This window comes from Coturnix japonica, chromosome 8 (genome assembly GCF_001577835.2).
Source record: "Coturnix japonica isolate 7356 chromosome 8, Coturnix japonica 2.1, whole genome shotgun sequence".
In the NCBI taxonomy this organism is placed as follows: Eukaryota; Metazoa; Chordata; class Aves; order Galliformes; family Phasianidae; genus Coturnix; species Coturnix japonica.
In genome coordinates, this window is record NC_029523.1 from 13,669,781 (window position 1) to 13,686,461 (window position 16,681).

The 16,681-nt window shown below is 38.9% G+C and overlaps 1 long non-coding RNA gene across 2 annotated transcripts in view; it reads left to right on the forward strand.

The window, feature by feature from the left end:
* The window catches only part of LOC107317510, a 160,573-nt gene that overhangs the window by 111,123 nt on the left and 32,769 nt on the right, over nucleotides 1-16,681 (forward strand). The window contains exons 1-3 of one of the 2 annotated variants that reach the window (XR_004308134.1): nucleotides 8,524-8,632; nucleotides 13,555-14,133; nucleotides 14,819-15,031. This is a non-coding gene — a long non-coding RNA (uncharacterized LOC107317510). Of the gene's footprint in view, nucleotides 1-8,523; nucleotides 8,633-13,554; nucleotides 14,134-14,818; nucleotides 15,032-16,681 lie in introns of those variants that run through there. The other variant, XR_004308133.1, reaches the window with a different exon arrangement.

A 16,681-nucleotide genomic window follows, 5' to 3' on the forward strand; every position in this document is an offset into this window, starting at 1 on the left:
GAGATTTTTCCTTTATACATTATTTATAACTGCTTAATCCAGGTGCTGTAGGTTATTTTTTTATCCCTCAGTTTCACAGCTACAAAACACCTCTGTATTTCTAATTTATTTCTGCTTACAATACAGATGTTCTCAATTGTGTCTCTAACTACATTTCAACTGTTATGATCGCTTTTATTTGTTTGTGTCACTGTACACTTAGAGGTTGAATGTGCACTACACAATAGTTAGGTTCCAAGCAGCCTGTAAAAGCCTCTGGTAATTTAGTTACCAACAAATTAAACTATGCCTAACAGTAATATCTTTATCATTAGTGGTTTTAATCTTCAGATGATTTCCCTGCAGTTTTTATTGCTCTGTGCATGGGCTCTTATATCTTCACATAAAGGTTTCATCCTTTTAAACAGCATATTTCAAGATGACCATTTGGAAACAACATTTGGAGGAACATTTGGGTTGCGTCCTCTAACTAAATTTCCAAGCTGTTGGTAACGGACTAAAGAAAATGTGGTCTGCACTGAATACTAAAGAGCTGCAAATGTAAGAGCCTTGAAGGTTATGTGTAAATATTGACATTTTTATTTTATTTAGCATACAAAAAATGAACTTGCAATGTTGCTTATCTTGATCATACAGCAATGACCGCATCTGCATCATCTGAGATCTGTTCCTCACACTTCTGACTTTCATAGATGTTCCAGAGTTTTATCATTGAGGATGTTATTATGTCTCTGATTAGACAACTGATATATGGGGATTGAGTGTCCATATAGGAACATGTCAACTAGAAAGCAACAAATGGAGGCAAAGAAAAAATTCCTTTGATCTTCAAAGGCTGTGTTATATGTACAGATATGGGTCCTAAAAAAAACATTAAGGTTCTTTCCTGAGACGTATAATGGGACTTTAGGGCATTCAGCATCCAGCAAAATAAGGTCTTCGGTTAATCATAAAGGAAGTAGAAAAATAACTGTAACATTACATCTACCCAGGCCGTCCTTTGCAGTTAGACATACTGCCTTTTTCCCTTGAGTGCGAGTCTGTTGTCATTTCTTTTTTAACCACAACTTTCTATAGAAAACCTCAAGGTCTGCAAATTTGCATGCTTCTTTTCCTAAAACACTGGAAAAGAATCCAGTGTGCAGATAATAAAGCCCACAGTTCTTTAGAGCTGTTGTTTATTCTAAAGACATTTATATGTTCATTAATGAGATGGTCACTATACAGTTTGTAATCCCAAGTTATGAAACACAATGGTCCCACAGCATTCCTCTTAGATCTAATCAGAAGGCCATGAGATCTTGGCTGTTCACACTGCAGATCTGGGTAACAGCTCCATGAATGGCACTACAGCCACTGAAAATCCCCACCAGTGATTCAAGAACATGTTAGTTCTCTCTCTGGGCAGTTTAACCTGAACACCAACACAATCAGGATTTTTTCTGAAGTATCCGCTTCCCCTTTTAAAACACCTGGTATGTGCATGAAGCCTTGACATGCTGTTTGTATCATCTGGATGCCTCTTGTGTTTCTCTGTGGTGTGTTGATTTTTATTTTTATTTTTATTTTATTTCCACATGTGAGAGAAGAATTTAATAAATTGCATAATCATAAATTTCATTTAGGGGGAGGGAGAAAGAACAGTAACTTCTTTGTGCTACATGGAGACTGTATAATTTGCATAAATATTGCCTGTCTCTTTGGCAGATAGAGTAATTAAGAAGTGACCAGCATTGCTCGTTTGGTCATACTCCCCATCCTTGTATAAAATTAGTTTCATTTATTCTTTTACTTATTTGCCAAACAGTTTCTGGTTCTCCGAGTTCCCTGTTTTTATGGGACACAGGGGTGAGCCATACCAAGAGCTGCAGTGCTCTGCTTACAGAGCTACTTTACTCAAATTAGTGAATATGTCCCTAATTCGCTTTTCTTGAAGAAAGCCAGGCATCAGTGTGCTCAGGCCAGCATGCTTTTGGCAGCTCATGCAAAGTGTGAAGAACACATGTAATTTGTCCTTTTTAATTTATTCTTCTCTGCCCTATAATAAAGTAAGCAGCCTTATCCTGTATTAGTTAAAGCTTCTGAGAAGGCTCCTTCTGGTCCTGTAGCGATAGCATAGCACTGTGGAAATAAAAGACATGAGACATATGCAAATGATGAAATCTGCATCTGACAGGAATGGACCCATTTCTCTCATCAGCCCAACTTGGAGGCTGCTGGGTATGTGTGTCTATATCTTGTCTATTACTGGGCTCAGAGAATGGCTGCATCATAGAACTGACAGGACCAGGTCCCAAACCAGCCAGTCAAGGAACAGTGGTGGATTGTTAACTTTGGTGATCAGCTATTCACATGGGCTGAGAAAATTAATTCCCCCTGCTTCTCCAATTCTGAAAAACAAAACAAAAGAGTGAAAAAATCTGCAAGGACTAAGGAAAGGTTTTAAAAGTAGGAATAAAGACTCAAGCTTTTGGAAGAATCAGCAGCTTTGAACATGAGAGGATCAGGACAGAATACTTTATAGCAGAAAGGTTCTACCTAACAGTGGGACTAACTAAAGACAAAGAGAGCTGATGTAATGGGAGAGAGGCTAAATACTTAACAGGAGAGCTCTAAGTTGCAAGAAAAAAAAACATGTACATCTTTGAGGAACTTGGTATTACCCAAAATGTTGTTGTGAATTTGGAAAGTGAACAAAGAATTTACTGGGTTTAGTTGAAATGTTTGTCTTTGTGCTTTAGGAGAGTAATTTTGCTGGCAGGGGGCTGGGTCTGAGTGCAGCTAGTCCATTTGCTATCATACCGCAGAAGAGATAGCAAGCAAAGTTCCTCCACCCAGTAAATATGCTGGAGGGATCTAGAGAAAAGACAGTGCTGCTGCCCACTTATTACTAACAGAAGCTTAAGAAGTCACTTGATTTAACATTACCTCCTTTTGGAACTTGCATTTCAAGAAATATAGTCCAGCTGGAGAAGAGAGCAAAAGGAATAATCAGGGGTCTAAAAAAATTGTCTGTGAGGAAAGATTGAATGATCTGAGGTTGTCTAACCTAAGCAAGAGGTCTTCAGCTACATGAAGAAAAAGAAAACAACCCCTTCTTACATTCCTGGGGAAAAGTGAGTACCTATAGGCTTCAACTGCAGTAAGAAAGATGTCTGTTAATCATTAGGAAATACTTGGTATTCCTTTGGAATTCCATGGCATAGTGCAGTAGGTCGGGAAGGGGTAGCGCCTTTGTCACTGGACATCTTTATGAACAGGCCAGGAAACATATGGAAGTAATGACACAGACAAAGCAGGGCCTTTGTTGACCTTGTATGCCTGACAACTTTCTGAATACATAGACTGGTCAGCTGAGAGCCAGTGAGTAAAGTTAAGCAAGGGACAAAGGGTGTTGGGCCACTTTTGTAGCTGGAACTCCAGGAGGAGGTAGGAGGCAGTAAATCCCCTGTGTATTTTGACAATGGGAATCTCCCTCAACTTTGAAAGCAGATTTTTGTCAACTTAAAACCATTTTCCTTGCCAGGCCCATACATTACCTTCATCTTATCTATAGAAAGCTCTAGCCAACTGGCTTTCATCCATGTCTTATCTCTGCTAGACACAAGGAAGCTGTAACATATGGCTTCAATGAAAAGGAGACATAGAGCTTGGTGTCATCAGGATATTGAAGACATTGTAGTCTATGCCATTTCACAATATCCTCTAGTGGTTTCATATGGGTTTTGAATAAGAAGGGAACAGCAATGAACCCTTTGGTGCTTTAAACTGCAAGGCCTGGGAGGAAAAAAGGAAACATTTGTCTGTGCCTATGGGATCTCCTTGACAGAGGCTGTCAGAACACTTTAAAGTGTTTCTCCTCTCTTGTCAACCATTTTGCCATAGAAGCAACACGTAAGAGCAAACAGGAAGCAGACTCACTGTCTGGACTTCACTCTGATTCAGATGCAGTGTTAAAACACAGAATTAGAAATATTATGGTAAAATAATTTCTTTACTAAAGAATGTGTGTATGTATGCATGTGGGTCTGTATGAAGTCATGTAACCATATAGTGATAGGAATTTCCTACTTTTGTAAAATTCCTGCTGCCACTAATCAGAATGTGTAATCTGACTTATAATTGGAAAAACATATATAGCTGAAGAATTTTAGTCCTGACAGCTGTAGAGCAAGAACGCTTTGCAGAGCTGATTGTCTGCAGAGGCCTAGCAATGAGACCTGCCCTAGTAGATCAGAGGGACAAGTAGATAATCTCTTAGTTGGTTTAATCAACCATGGAAATACACGGATGAAATGATATGACACCTATGTGGAAAAGAGGAGGTAGAATCTAGTGATAAAGATGCAAAGTGGAAGGAGAAAATATAAAATCTCAGTTCACTATTAACAATTACTCTGTAGGCAGACATGCCTTTCCCCCCAGGCTTTCGTCCATCTGGAGTTCCCACCTGCACTGTGCCAAACAAGATTTAGCTTAAATGCCCAGCCATTTATTTGGAGAGTATCACTGATATATATTTTTTGTTGGTATGAAGATTTGCTAATAACCACTGATACTGTATCTGGTCTTGAAATGTCTTTGTTTCCTATTTAAAAAGCATGTAATTGCATTGTTTAGGTTCTGTGTTCTTTTCTGCCCTTGGTGATGAGGAAACCATACTGAAATTACAATATGCACCTGCATGTACCTGACTGTAATAATCTAGATAAATTAATTACTCCAAAATCAGGTTAGTTCACCTGCCTCAGCCATTTCAAAACCACCAGGAGGTCCTGGAGGCCCCACATTCATGACTGGAAGATTTTTCAAAATAGAGCACTACCAGTAAGGCCATCTGACCTTTCTCCCTTCCATGCTGTGACATTTGGTGGACAAGACATAAAGCATCCCAGTGAGCAACACAGGGGCTGACAGAGGAGATGGTGCATGACTGAGATGTTGAAGTTGACTTAGCACCACTGTCCCATCAATGTAACAGAGAGAAAGGGGGTTCTACACACTGGGATTGTTGTAGGGTAGGAGTGAAGCAAATTAGTGAAATCCATCTTGTTTTCACATAACAAATACCAGATGAGCTGGAGTGATGCTGTGCAGTAGATTGCAATGAAAATATGCAGCTTGTGATAAGCTGACAGGAGCTGGACTGAGCACAAATAGCTTAGAAACATCAGTGAATAAATGATTTTGCTTTGTTTTATAAAAAAGGTTTTGTTTTTTAAAGAAGATGCTATGCTTTTCTTTTCAGAATATAAGACATTGTGTTAATGCCAGCATCTGTATTTATAACACCTTACACTTCCTGAGTGTCCATTTCGTGTGTATGTTTTTTTTTTTTTTTTTTTTTTTTTTTTACCTATGAACATGTTTTAACTATCATTAAAAATTTGTGACCATGGATATTAGACTTGTCCAGCAGGACTGTTTTCTCAAGACATCCTGGCTGCAGTGGTGTGACTATGATGACACTTGCACAGGTGGGCAGATGGGACAAGGCTGGTTAAGGTGACAATTCTGACAGTCTTAGCTGAGGAAGCAGAGCCATTGCATTGGTCTGATTTATAGGGAAATTGCTTCTCAGCAAATATAGCCTGTGTTATCCCTTCTGCTAGATGTAATGGAAGAAATAGTTAACCATAGCAAAACAGGACAACAGCAACAACACATGTTTTGGCAAAAGGCCATGAGGGTTTATATCAGATAGGCTTGCGTGTTTGTTCCATACTATCTAAAACCATTTAAACTCCATGGGAAATACTGAGGAATACAAACACATTCACAAATTTGATTGACTGTGGAAGGCTGTAAGATAGATCACAAATGATAGACTGAGCTTGAAAAACAGTCAGCGTGAGAACAAAAGTTGAAAATAGTGTAACCGAGAAACAGTCTTCTAGAGAAATAATCTGAATTTTGATTTCTGCTAAAAATCAATTATAAATGGTTCCCTCACTCTTGAGAGGGAGATCTTGCACTGAGGCTACCTGTGGGAGTCAGCAGATGCCTTTGGGTACACTGAGAAACACAGTCCTTCAGATAGGATGACTGATTTAGTGAAATCCAATCTTTTTTTAATTCCAATTCTGAGAATGAATCACGTGATTTTCTACAGATAATTGGCTAATGTCCACTATGTCTTGAAAATACGTCCTGCTTTGTGATTGACATCTAATTAATCAGATGGCTTTCAGCTGAGGGAGTCTGGCCTCCTACATTTAGGTGCCAGGACCCTTGGCATACTCTTTGCAGCTGTGCTGCAGAATTCCTGCTAGGGACTTTGTGTTTAAGTTCCATTACCCAACTTTCACCTATCTGGGAAAGGCTCATCAATTTAATACAGTTTTAGAAGTGGCTCTTTATGGGTACAGCTAATGGCAGTTATGCAAGTCAAATGATTCTCTGGAAATCCTCTGGTAAGCCACACAGTTTAATAAAGTTACTGATTCAGAATCTAAGTGGGTAAGATGGCAAATTTCATCATGTGTTTGAAACTGTTTTGTGTATCTATGGCTTTTTTGTATCTGTAGTCCAAAGCATTACAGTGGCCTTCAACAAAGATAGCTTTCTGTATTAAGCACTAAAATCAAGGCAGTTTTTACTTTCTTATTTTGCTTTGTACTCATGTGGTCCTGGAAGAGCTTCTTGGGTTCCAAGGGTCAAGGTAGCACTGCAGTTATGTAGAATTCTTTGTCTTCAACAAGAAAGATTTAGTAATCAGTAAAACGAATGGACCAAGGCTAGTAGAGGCATAAAAACAGTAACTGTACCTCTTGAGTCTGGCTCTTAAATGGTCTAAGTGAATCTGTTGAGTTCCAAAAAGTCTCACTTTTTTTTGGATCTCCTTTGTGTCAGTATCTTAAAGGCTAAACTAAGACAAAAGGATTGGACTGGCAGCAAAAAAGAATTCTAATAGATCTAGGGTGTGGCATAACTATTTTATTTTGTTTTTTCTTGTTAACTGCTTTTCCTTCTTCATGTTCATTTCTGTACCTACTTATTCAGAAACTGACTATACCTACATTAACATGTCCTGTAATCAAGGAATGTGTGTCCAGGTCTTTCAGTACTCAAACACTTAGCAGATAGGATTGCTAATCCTGCACCAAACCTTCTTGTTCTGTGGCTGTTGGGGATTGGCAATATTTGTATGATGCCTACGGAGTGAACTCTGAGCTGCTGCATTTCCACTATTGCAGGTTGTTGTTGTTGTAAGCCATGACTATGAGCTGCCCTAAGCTTCACCTTGTCACATGTCACTGCCCTGATGCATGCCAAGAGGTAAAGTAAGCAACACAGACAGCATCTGGGAGAAGGAGAGACAGGAGGAACTCAGCTCGGCAGATAGTGGATCACAGCAGGGTATCAGTAGTTTATTTTGGAAATAATGGTTTGCTAAACAGCCATTCTTTAGCTGCAGTGGGTTATTTTCAGCCTCAGTAATATTTTATTATTATTATTAAAAAGAAAAGCATACAGCAGTTACAGGAGCATGGTGGTTGTCCGAGCTAAGATTCATTGCTCATTAACTATTTGGTTGTGTGATTTTAGATGTGCTGGACTTGTGCTTTTTTTTCCCCCTAATTCTTGTCATTCTCAAACACACCCATTTTAATTAGCAAGAAATTAAACTTCCTGCAGGAAGAAGAGCAGTGTTATCTGGTTTGTGCATAGGCTGCCTCCATCACGATAGTGCATAATCAAAGAAAGTACAATTCCAGCTCTGTATATCTGAGGCCCAGTCCTGCGCTCCAGACTGTGCACCCTCTGCCCACATAAGTGGGTGAGTCCTCAGGCTTTGGTTGGGTAAAAATTGCCACCTTGTAATAAAAATAATAATAATTAAAAAAAAAAAAAAAAGTAAAACTTGGAGCACCTGCTTTTATTAAATCTAATAGACCAACTTCTGCTGTCACTGTGGTGTAAAGCAGGTGATCCTCCTGAAATGTCTGCAGCTCTACCAGCCTCGTATTTCAGAGATCAGAAGCAGTTCCAATCTGCTGAAGAATGAAGCAGTTCTGTAATTTGTTGGAAGTGAGGAATCAGTTCTCTAAATCAACACTTTTCCTGCTGTGTCCCACCTGAGCTCTATACTATAAAATAAGTTACATGGGTTCCATGGGGTGCTCTTCTAAATATGTTCCACTGTGTTTATTAATGAGTACTTTTTTTGCTGTTCTGGTTTTTTTGTTTTTTTTTTTTTCCCCCTTCTTCAGGCAGCTTGTCCTCTAAACAAGTCTATTTCTGCACTATTTTATTTTTTTTATTCTTCTTTCCCATTTCTGTTAAAACCATTCTAATATCCAGGAGAAACTTTGATATTTTTTGTCTTTCTGAAGCTGCTATAAATATTCACTAGTAGTTCGAGGTGCCTGTCATACTGTTTGTATCCATGTGCTTTTAAATCCAAATATTTTAAGTGGGATGTATGAGGGAGAGGGGGGTTGGTTTTACAGCAGTCTTTCCCAAACTGAGGTATGGAAGTAGAGGTGTAAGCCAAATACATCAATTCTGCTTCCAGTGCAGAGTGTGCTGATTTGTGGTAAGGAGTAAGGAGGATGAGTGGAAGAGCTCTTTTGGGAGACAGGCACCAGGCAGAGACAATTGCAAAGGACCAGTTTACAGAAGTTTAAAGGTAAATGCATTTATTTATAGTCAGTAGTCTAAGTTGTTTTGTTTGGCATGAACTGCTTTCTCAGTGTTTACAGCACTTTCACTAAAGCTATCTGTTAGGGATGGGGGGGATGCTCTAAGGGAACGAAAACGTCCCTGTTCTAGTTGCGCTACCTCAGAAATCACTGCACCCAGTGTGAAAATGCCATGCACTCCTTGCTTACCAAGTGGCTTAAGTTAATATAAGGGAACTCAATGTACTGACTCTAAATGCCAAGGGAGAAACACCTGAAAGGTCTAAGACTAGCACTGGACTACACAATTTCCTATTTACTGCATATAGTATATTTAGTAACTAATCAGCCAACCTAGTACTTTAAAATAGTATTTGACAGAAACGTCAAGTATTTAAGTTAGGGCTGGGAGAGCCATAACAATCTGTAAGGGGAATGTTCTTTGGAACAGAGAGCAAAGATGCAGCTCCTGGATTTGTCTCTCTCAGTTCCTCCCTTCATTCTGTACAGGTGGCGTAATTTCTTAAGCTCAAATAATTCCATACATTTTCTGCTTCTGGAGGATGTAAGTCTATGGAAATCTCAGTTCCCAGATGCCAGACCAAACAGCTCTGTCTCTGGAAGCTTCCACTCTTGAAGTCTTCTGGAGCTTTTTGAAAAGCGTCATAGTTTATGGAGTAAACAAAAGTTCCCAGGAGTAGGTGGAGAACTCTATATTTTATGGAAATCTCATTAGAATGCAATCAAAGAGACTTTTCAAATTAAGTAATTGCTTTATAAAACTTAGCAGACATTATGTTCCAAGTCTGCTAGCCAAATGGATCTCAGCCAGAGGGGTGAGAAACAGTGAACCAAACCAAGGCTGGGATAAATATGCCCCACTTCCACACTGCCTGTGAACTTCGCCAATATATGCAGAAGCTAGAAATAGCCACAGTGTGCTGCTGATCTATAACACAACCCCAGCAGTATCAGAGCCTCACTTCCTCAGTAAAACATAGAAAAGAAATACAATTCTAACTGAGACTAAATACTGTACTTGGATCCAGACTGTGGGACAAACATATCTGATTTTATCATAATTACTGTCCTCCCTCAGCTCCTGTTTCTCTGTCTGTCTGATAATGTTCCCACATTTTGTTCTTCATGACTCCCTTCATGACAGTTAGCAGTTTATTTTTCTGTCATCTTATTTGCCTACAGTGGCCCTGGCTACTTTATATCTGCCCATGGGTCCCTCCGCAGTTGCAGCTGTTTGAACTAACCTGGCTCCTTGCTGCATCTTCCATCTGAGGAAATTGCAAGTACTGTCATGGTAAACAGAACAAATAGAAGGTACACCCTACACCTCAGATTGCTGTAGCACTTTTTGTAAACCCATGTAGCTAATAGATGTCTCATTTCTTGGATTTTATTTATTTATTTTTTGGTGAATTGGCAAATATATACTAGAGGAATGAAGTATTTGACATTAAAAATGGGACACACCTTTTAATTCTCATGAAAGCATTATCATGAGAAGCCTTCTTACATCAACAGAGTGAGAACAAGTTAAATATTTTGTTTCAAAGGGATTATCCCTACCCAACAGGGAACAGCTGGCATAAAGCGTTGATCCACCTCCCATTGCAAACATGAGCCAAACTCCTGTTGATTTCGTTGGTACAGAATCAAGCCCTTATTAAGTCCATGACCAGCTTTGCATAACTTCTGTCTCTGTCTGCTTTCCTCATTCCCAACCTGCCACCCTGGAGAACCTGAGCTGAAGAGGGCAGCAATGAAACAAACAAACAAAAAAAACATGTTAAGAGGCAAATGAGTAAAATAGCATGAAAATTTTTTTCTAAATATATTCAGTTATGGAGTACATTTCAAGTAGCCCTCCTAACTTCAATCCGGTCCTTTCTGTATGAAAGGACACGTGACAAGGAGCAAGATGTATCCAGGGTCTTGAATCATGAAATAAGGTAGCTTAGATTCTTTTCTATGTCAGGTTCTCCAGGTTCTTTCATGTGTCTGTGGCAAGCTGCTTGAAAATGACTGTTATGTTATGGTATCTCCAAGTTCTGTGCACATATCCTTGTGCACAAAACACAAGTTAATCTGTTACTCAGGAGACCTTTCTCTCAGATCTACAAAGGGCCACAGGCTTCTTCTTCCCTAATCTGAGTGTTCTCATCAAGAGGAGGACATAAATTTATGTAGAAATTTTAGAGAATATGTGTTACTAAGAAAAAATCTGGAAATGAGTTAGGGTCTTAAGCTCTGATATCATCAGGCTTCCTGTCCTTCAGCATCCAGTCCCTTCACTGTTCTCCTGTTGGAATACATTTCTGCTCAATGGTAGACCAGGTTGAAACTACCAGTGCCTAGGAACAGCAAAAAAGGTAATAATGAGTTATTAAGAGCTGTATGGTTTGTGACAGTAAAAGAAACTGGGGTTGGACTCTCTTATGTTATCTAAATGTTAGTACTTATGAAGAAGATGTTTTCATATCCTTTCTTAATACTTTGGGATAAATTTTCATCTATCATAGCTATTTTCATTTTACTCAGTTAATAATGAATGATCAGTGAAACATTTTGGAATAGAAACGACTAGATGATTCATATAACCGCTGATGTGAAGGGTTTTCAGTTTAAAGTAGTTTTGTCTCTTTCACAATGTAAAAGAAAGAATGTAAGAAGCAAGAAATGATATGGGAGAGCTAAGAAGTTTAAATTGAATAACACAGTTTGTGACATTCGTACTGGTTTGATTTTTTGATAATCAAATTGTGTTTCATTTTTCATCATTTGCATGAGATCTCAAAGAAAAACTGTCTTCACAGCCATCTCTTTTCACTGAAAGTCACCTTTTGATGATTGTGGTGTGACTGTGTGACTGTGGTATAACTGCAATTTCTGTCTCCTGAGGAAGGTGCTGTGCAAAAAGCTATGTTTGTTCTTCTTTATTGAAACTGCCAGAAGATCCAAGATGTGAAAAGGAGCCCAAAGTCTTGCCCAGCTGTGGCTAACAAGGAATCTAGAAATGCTGCTGTAACATTCCTGTTACACACACACTTCTGATAAGTCTGTGCAAAGTCTGAGGGATCAAATTCTCTGCTGGAATGAAAAACATGATTGCTTTGGTATCTGTTGCACTTTTACTACCTGTTTCAGCAAAGACCTTGGTTACTAAATGCTAAAATACAGGTTGTATAATCCAACTTGTATAATCAGTGTTTTTATCTTTGTGCCAATGCACATAAAGAGGTACAATGTGATGCATGCATTACTTCCTTGTGAAACTTTCACCATTTAAGCCTGTGAATGGTAAATTAAGTGTCCTGTTCAGGTAGATTATTTTACAATATTAAAAGCCATTGGCATTGCATAATTTCCAAAAACATGTAAGCCTCTTCCCTGTGAAAGGATAGACACACTGTACCACTGTTCTGGACCAATTCTGCAGTTCTGTGGTTTTGTATTTTTTGCTACTAATCTTGAAAGTTCTGGTTAGCTAAAAAATCAAGATATTTTAGGTTTCTCTGTTTATGAGGAGAAATTGCAGTGAGAGTCAAATACTACTTTTTTTTTTTTTTTTTTGCAATAAATAAAGAAATAAATAAGGATAACATTTTTCTGACCTCTGATCAAGTTAAGTAGCCAGAAGAACAGAATAATTGTACCCTGTTGTCTGTGAAACTTTCTTCATCCACAGCTTTCTCCTTATGCTCACCATTGGCCTCATGTGGGGATGTGCTGTCTGCTTATCCTGAGTCCTCCCCTCATTACTGCACTGCCTCTTTGGTGGCTTTGCTTCCCACCCACCTCTGTAAGGCACTCAGTGCAATGCTCAGAAGATTCATTCCCCTCACAGTCCATCTCTGATCAGTCAGGCCTGGCCTGTGCTTTGCTTTGGAGGCTACATGTCTTCACAGTGGACTGAGTTGCTCCTTTCCAGCTAGTTCAGCTGAGGGAAACTGACTGCAGGCATCAGCTCTGGCAGTGCTTCATCCAAACAGTCATAAACACTTTTCTACCAAAATTATTCTCATAACTCTCTTTGCATATAAAGCAAGCCTGAAAAGAAGAGGAATAAAACATAGAGTGGTTTAGAATTGTATACTAGGAATAATTAAACCTTTACTAAAAGGCTTCTGTCATTTCTCTATTTTTATTCACCATGAGGGGGACAGCATGTTCTCATCTCTGTAGAGTCACATAAATGACTTGATTAAAGTGCATGTTGCGGAGTTGAATCTGGGCATTTGAAGCTTCCTTGTTGTTTTCTTAAGGTATTCGTAAGATAGATGAGGAAAAATTAAGTCCTCTGCTCCTGTTTTTAGTTCATCTTGTTATGATGTAGATATATTTTCCACACATTTGCAAGTAGGGTAAAGAACAAGAGTACTTTAGCTATTTAAAGTCTTTAGAAGAAGAAAAGCAGTTTAGATTACCAGCAGCCTACAATGTGCGTGGCACAAAAATGTCAGTTTTAATGGCAAAGTTCAGGATAAAACTGTGTCAGCTAATTTAATCATTTACCATGAAATACCAGTTATCTTAATCTTACATGCGGTCCTTAAGTCTGCTGCATATTTTTTTGTAATTGAATCCTGACCCTAAACGGGAACAAGGAGGGAATTTGCTTTTCGATGAATAGTTCGGCTCTAAATGTTCCTGTTTATAAATTGTATTTGCAGCATTGTCAGGTATTTTAATACTGAGTAGCTAATATTTCTGATGAGTCAATTTTTTTTTAATTTTTTTTTTTCTGCTTCATATTTGTTTTCCATGCTGCAGAAATCGTATTAGTATTCAGTTTCTATGGAACTTAACTGAGTTCTCTGGAAAAGTGCAAATATTGTTCCCAGAACTTGAGGCAAATAAATTAGTATCTAACCCAGATGACACATTTTATTCATGTGGTTTGCTTTCCATCTAGATACCTGATGTATTACTTCAGCAGCAAATTCAACAAGGCCAAGATGTCTTCATTTTCCTCCAGAGCAAGATCTGTAAGAGCAGTGTGATGGAAGTATTGGTCTTCTGTGGCCAGCCGGCGAGAACCCATCAACAGCTGTGATGAGCAGAGCAGACATGGAGAGACAGGAGGCAGCTGAAGCCAAAGAGGACCCACGCCTGGAGCTGTGTGTGTGTGATTGGAGCAGAGAGAGGCCAGGACCCAAGGAAATCCCAGCAGCAAGGGAAAAAAACAGATTGACTCTCAGTGACTCATTTAGCTCCTGGATTGGACAGATCTCTCCCCTGCTGGCAATTTGGCTGAGCATCAATGGACAGATACCAGGATGAATAGCTTAAAATAATTAGGGGTTGGGAATCTGCAAAACTGCTAGCCATCCAATTCTTTACTCTGCCTGCAATGTGAGGCACAAAAAAGAAATTACATTTAGGTTATTAAATATTAAGTCAGTGGATTTGACTCCATTTGGTCCAGAACAGGAAACTGGATAAAATTCAACATTTATTTCATTGTGTTGATGGCCTGTTTATCACTGAGCGGGTGAGTGCATTTTGGCAGGTCAAGCTCTTTGACACATGGGGCGAATGTGTGCTTAATTTCCCAAACAGAAGAATTAATATAATAATAATTAACACAGATGAGAACAGAATTAAAATCAAGTACAGTCAAGAGTTCAGTTAAATGCCAGACATCCTGCTTTCTGTGTGTTCTGGGACCAGATTTTTTTACTGTTGAAGGTAGTGAGGATTTTGCTATTGGTGCTGATGGGAGATGAATGGTGCTGAATGTAGAGAGACTGGATTCCCTGTGCTTTCTATTTAATGCTTAAAAACAGAAGCAACAGGCTCATTTAGTATCAGTAAAGGTCAGTTAAAATTATAGAGACATCCTTTGGAGCAAATCCTCTGCCTTGTATTTGCATATTTATGAACTAGAGATTACGATGGGCTATTCCATTTATTAGAGCAGCATCTCTATAGTTAATTGTCTGTCAGTATTTCCATTATAAACCCCGTTTTTCAGTGTTTTAATATCTCAGCCATTTAAAATCACATCAGGAAGCAAGTTGGCCTTGTGTTGTCAGGCCAGGTGCAATTTTTTGTTCTGGATTATTATCAGTAATTAAATACTGTTCATTATATATGCAAATGAGACACAACATTTCTGGTGGGGGAAAATAGCAAAGCGTGGAAGTTCATTGTGGATTTGTGGGTTTCTTTTTTAGGAAAGGAGAGTAAAGAGGAATTTGACAAATGATGGCAATTGAGACTTCATGATTTAAGAACAGCATCTGAAGCAGTTGCTCTGAAGAGGCTCTCGATGTGAAATGAGGTTGCCACATGCTTGTCGGTGGTGATGGAGATACCTGGAGATGGCTACAGGCGCCTTGCCCCTCAAAAGCTTCTTGTCTGCAAGAGTCGTGGATGAAAAACACCAGGTAAGAAAGCAGAGGACATTTTAAAAAAAAAAAAAAAAAAAAAAAAAGCCTCTAGAAGTAACAATAGCCCCAGTTATACATTCACAAACTGATCTCTTTTTAAGTGTTCTCCAGATGTAGAGAAGTGCAGTGGCCTTATTCCTGTTGTTTGGGGTAGAGAAGTGGGGCTGCTGAGGCTTTGTGGAAAAGGCAGTTGTGAAGCTGCTTTGCGTGCACCTCTGAGCTGAGCCGTATCGCTTATCACAGCAGTCCCACATCCTGCTCCCTCCAAACAGATCCTCTTTGTTTTCTGACAGTTGCTGGTTGGCTAAAAAGTAACTACCTGTCAGGGGCAAGAGTTTAGACTGAAATGCCAATTTTTTACTTATAAGGGCAGCAAGAAATTGTTCTTCAGTGAAGAAGTTGATCTTGCTCTGTAACCCCTTGCCCCATGAAAAGATGAACAGTCCAAAAAGGAGCCCATGGGTATTGATTTGTCCTCAAGAGCCTTGAAATATCACTTGCAGGCACAGTAATTGGAAAGCTAAAATTCAAATTTCAGAAAGGGCAAAAAAAAATTGTTCACAAAGTCTTTTGTTGCTGTTTCCTATTTTGCCTACATATAGTTGGAGAGGGAAACAGTCAATGTTTTTTACTTTTTCTGCTGTAAAGTTTTGTGTGCAAACTGGAGACACCACAGAAACTAGCAAGGGCAGACCAGAAGTACTATGGAAACATTGTGTACAATCCACCTGGGCAAAGTCCAAGTCTGGGCCTCTGCTCTGTGCCCTGTTCTGTGAATCTTGATACACCAAGTTTAGAATTAGCATGGTGCAGTGTTTTGGATAGATCTTTTAAGAAATGATTGTAAAAATACGTCTGTGATCTTAAAGTCCTGAAGTCCCAATGGTGATCCAGACTTTGCAACCGCGAGCCCAGTTTCCACCCAGGCTTGTCAAACATTAGTTCCACAGCCAGATGGCTCAGGCTCATCAGGAGTGCTTTCTTGATACAATAGTATTTGGGATACTTTTCAGGTAACTGCTGACCTCAATTGAATTTTCCAGATTCCTTCTAGAAATGCCATCATAAAAAGCAGTCTGCTTTTCCCAGGCACAGCATAATACTATTTCAGCCAAAAATTATCCCTAGTCCTGATAGGTGATCATAACACAGAAGCAGGCAGACAACAGAAATTCTGTTTTGAATGCAAAATTATTTTAACAGATTTATAAAGCAGGTGCATTACCCAAAGTAAGAGTGCAGGAGGGAGGGCCTGCTGAAAGTGTTTAAAATGTATGAAGTATTAATTATTTTGTGTTGCCTGCTGAAAGATAAGTCCATGCTCAGGAAGCTATCTAAACAGTGTTTTTTACTACACATTTGTTATGTTTTGGTTTTAATTTGCAGTGACACAAAATCTTGCATAACCAAGTTGAGTGCATCGTTGAATATTAAAAATACTAATTATTATGTAATTAGTCAACAGGATGCGTGTAATTGTGTAAGACCAGAATTCCTGGGTGTGGTTAGAAAGTAGGTAGAATGCCAACACTCATCCAGACACAGTATTATAAAATTACACAACTTATTCCCTGGGTGGGTACTGTAATTGTATTTTACCTTTAAGTGATGGCTGTGTTAAGGAAATAGGACTTATCTTTTTTAAAA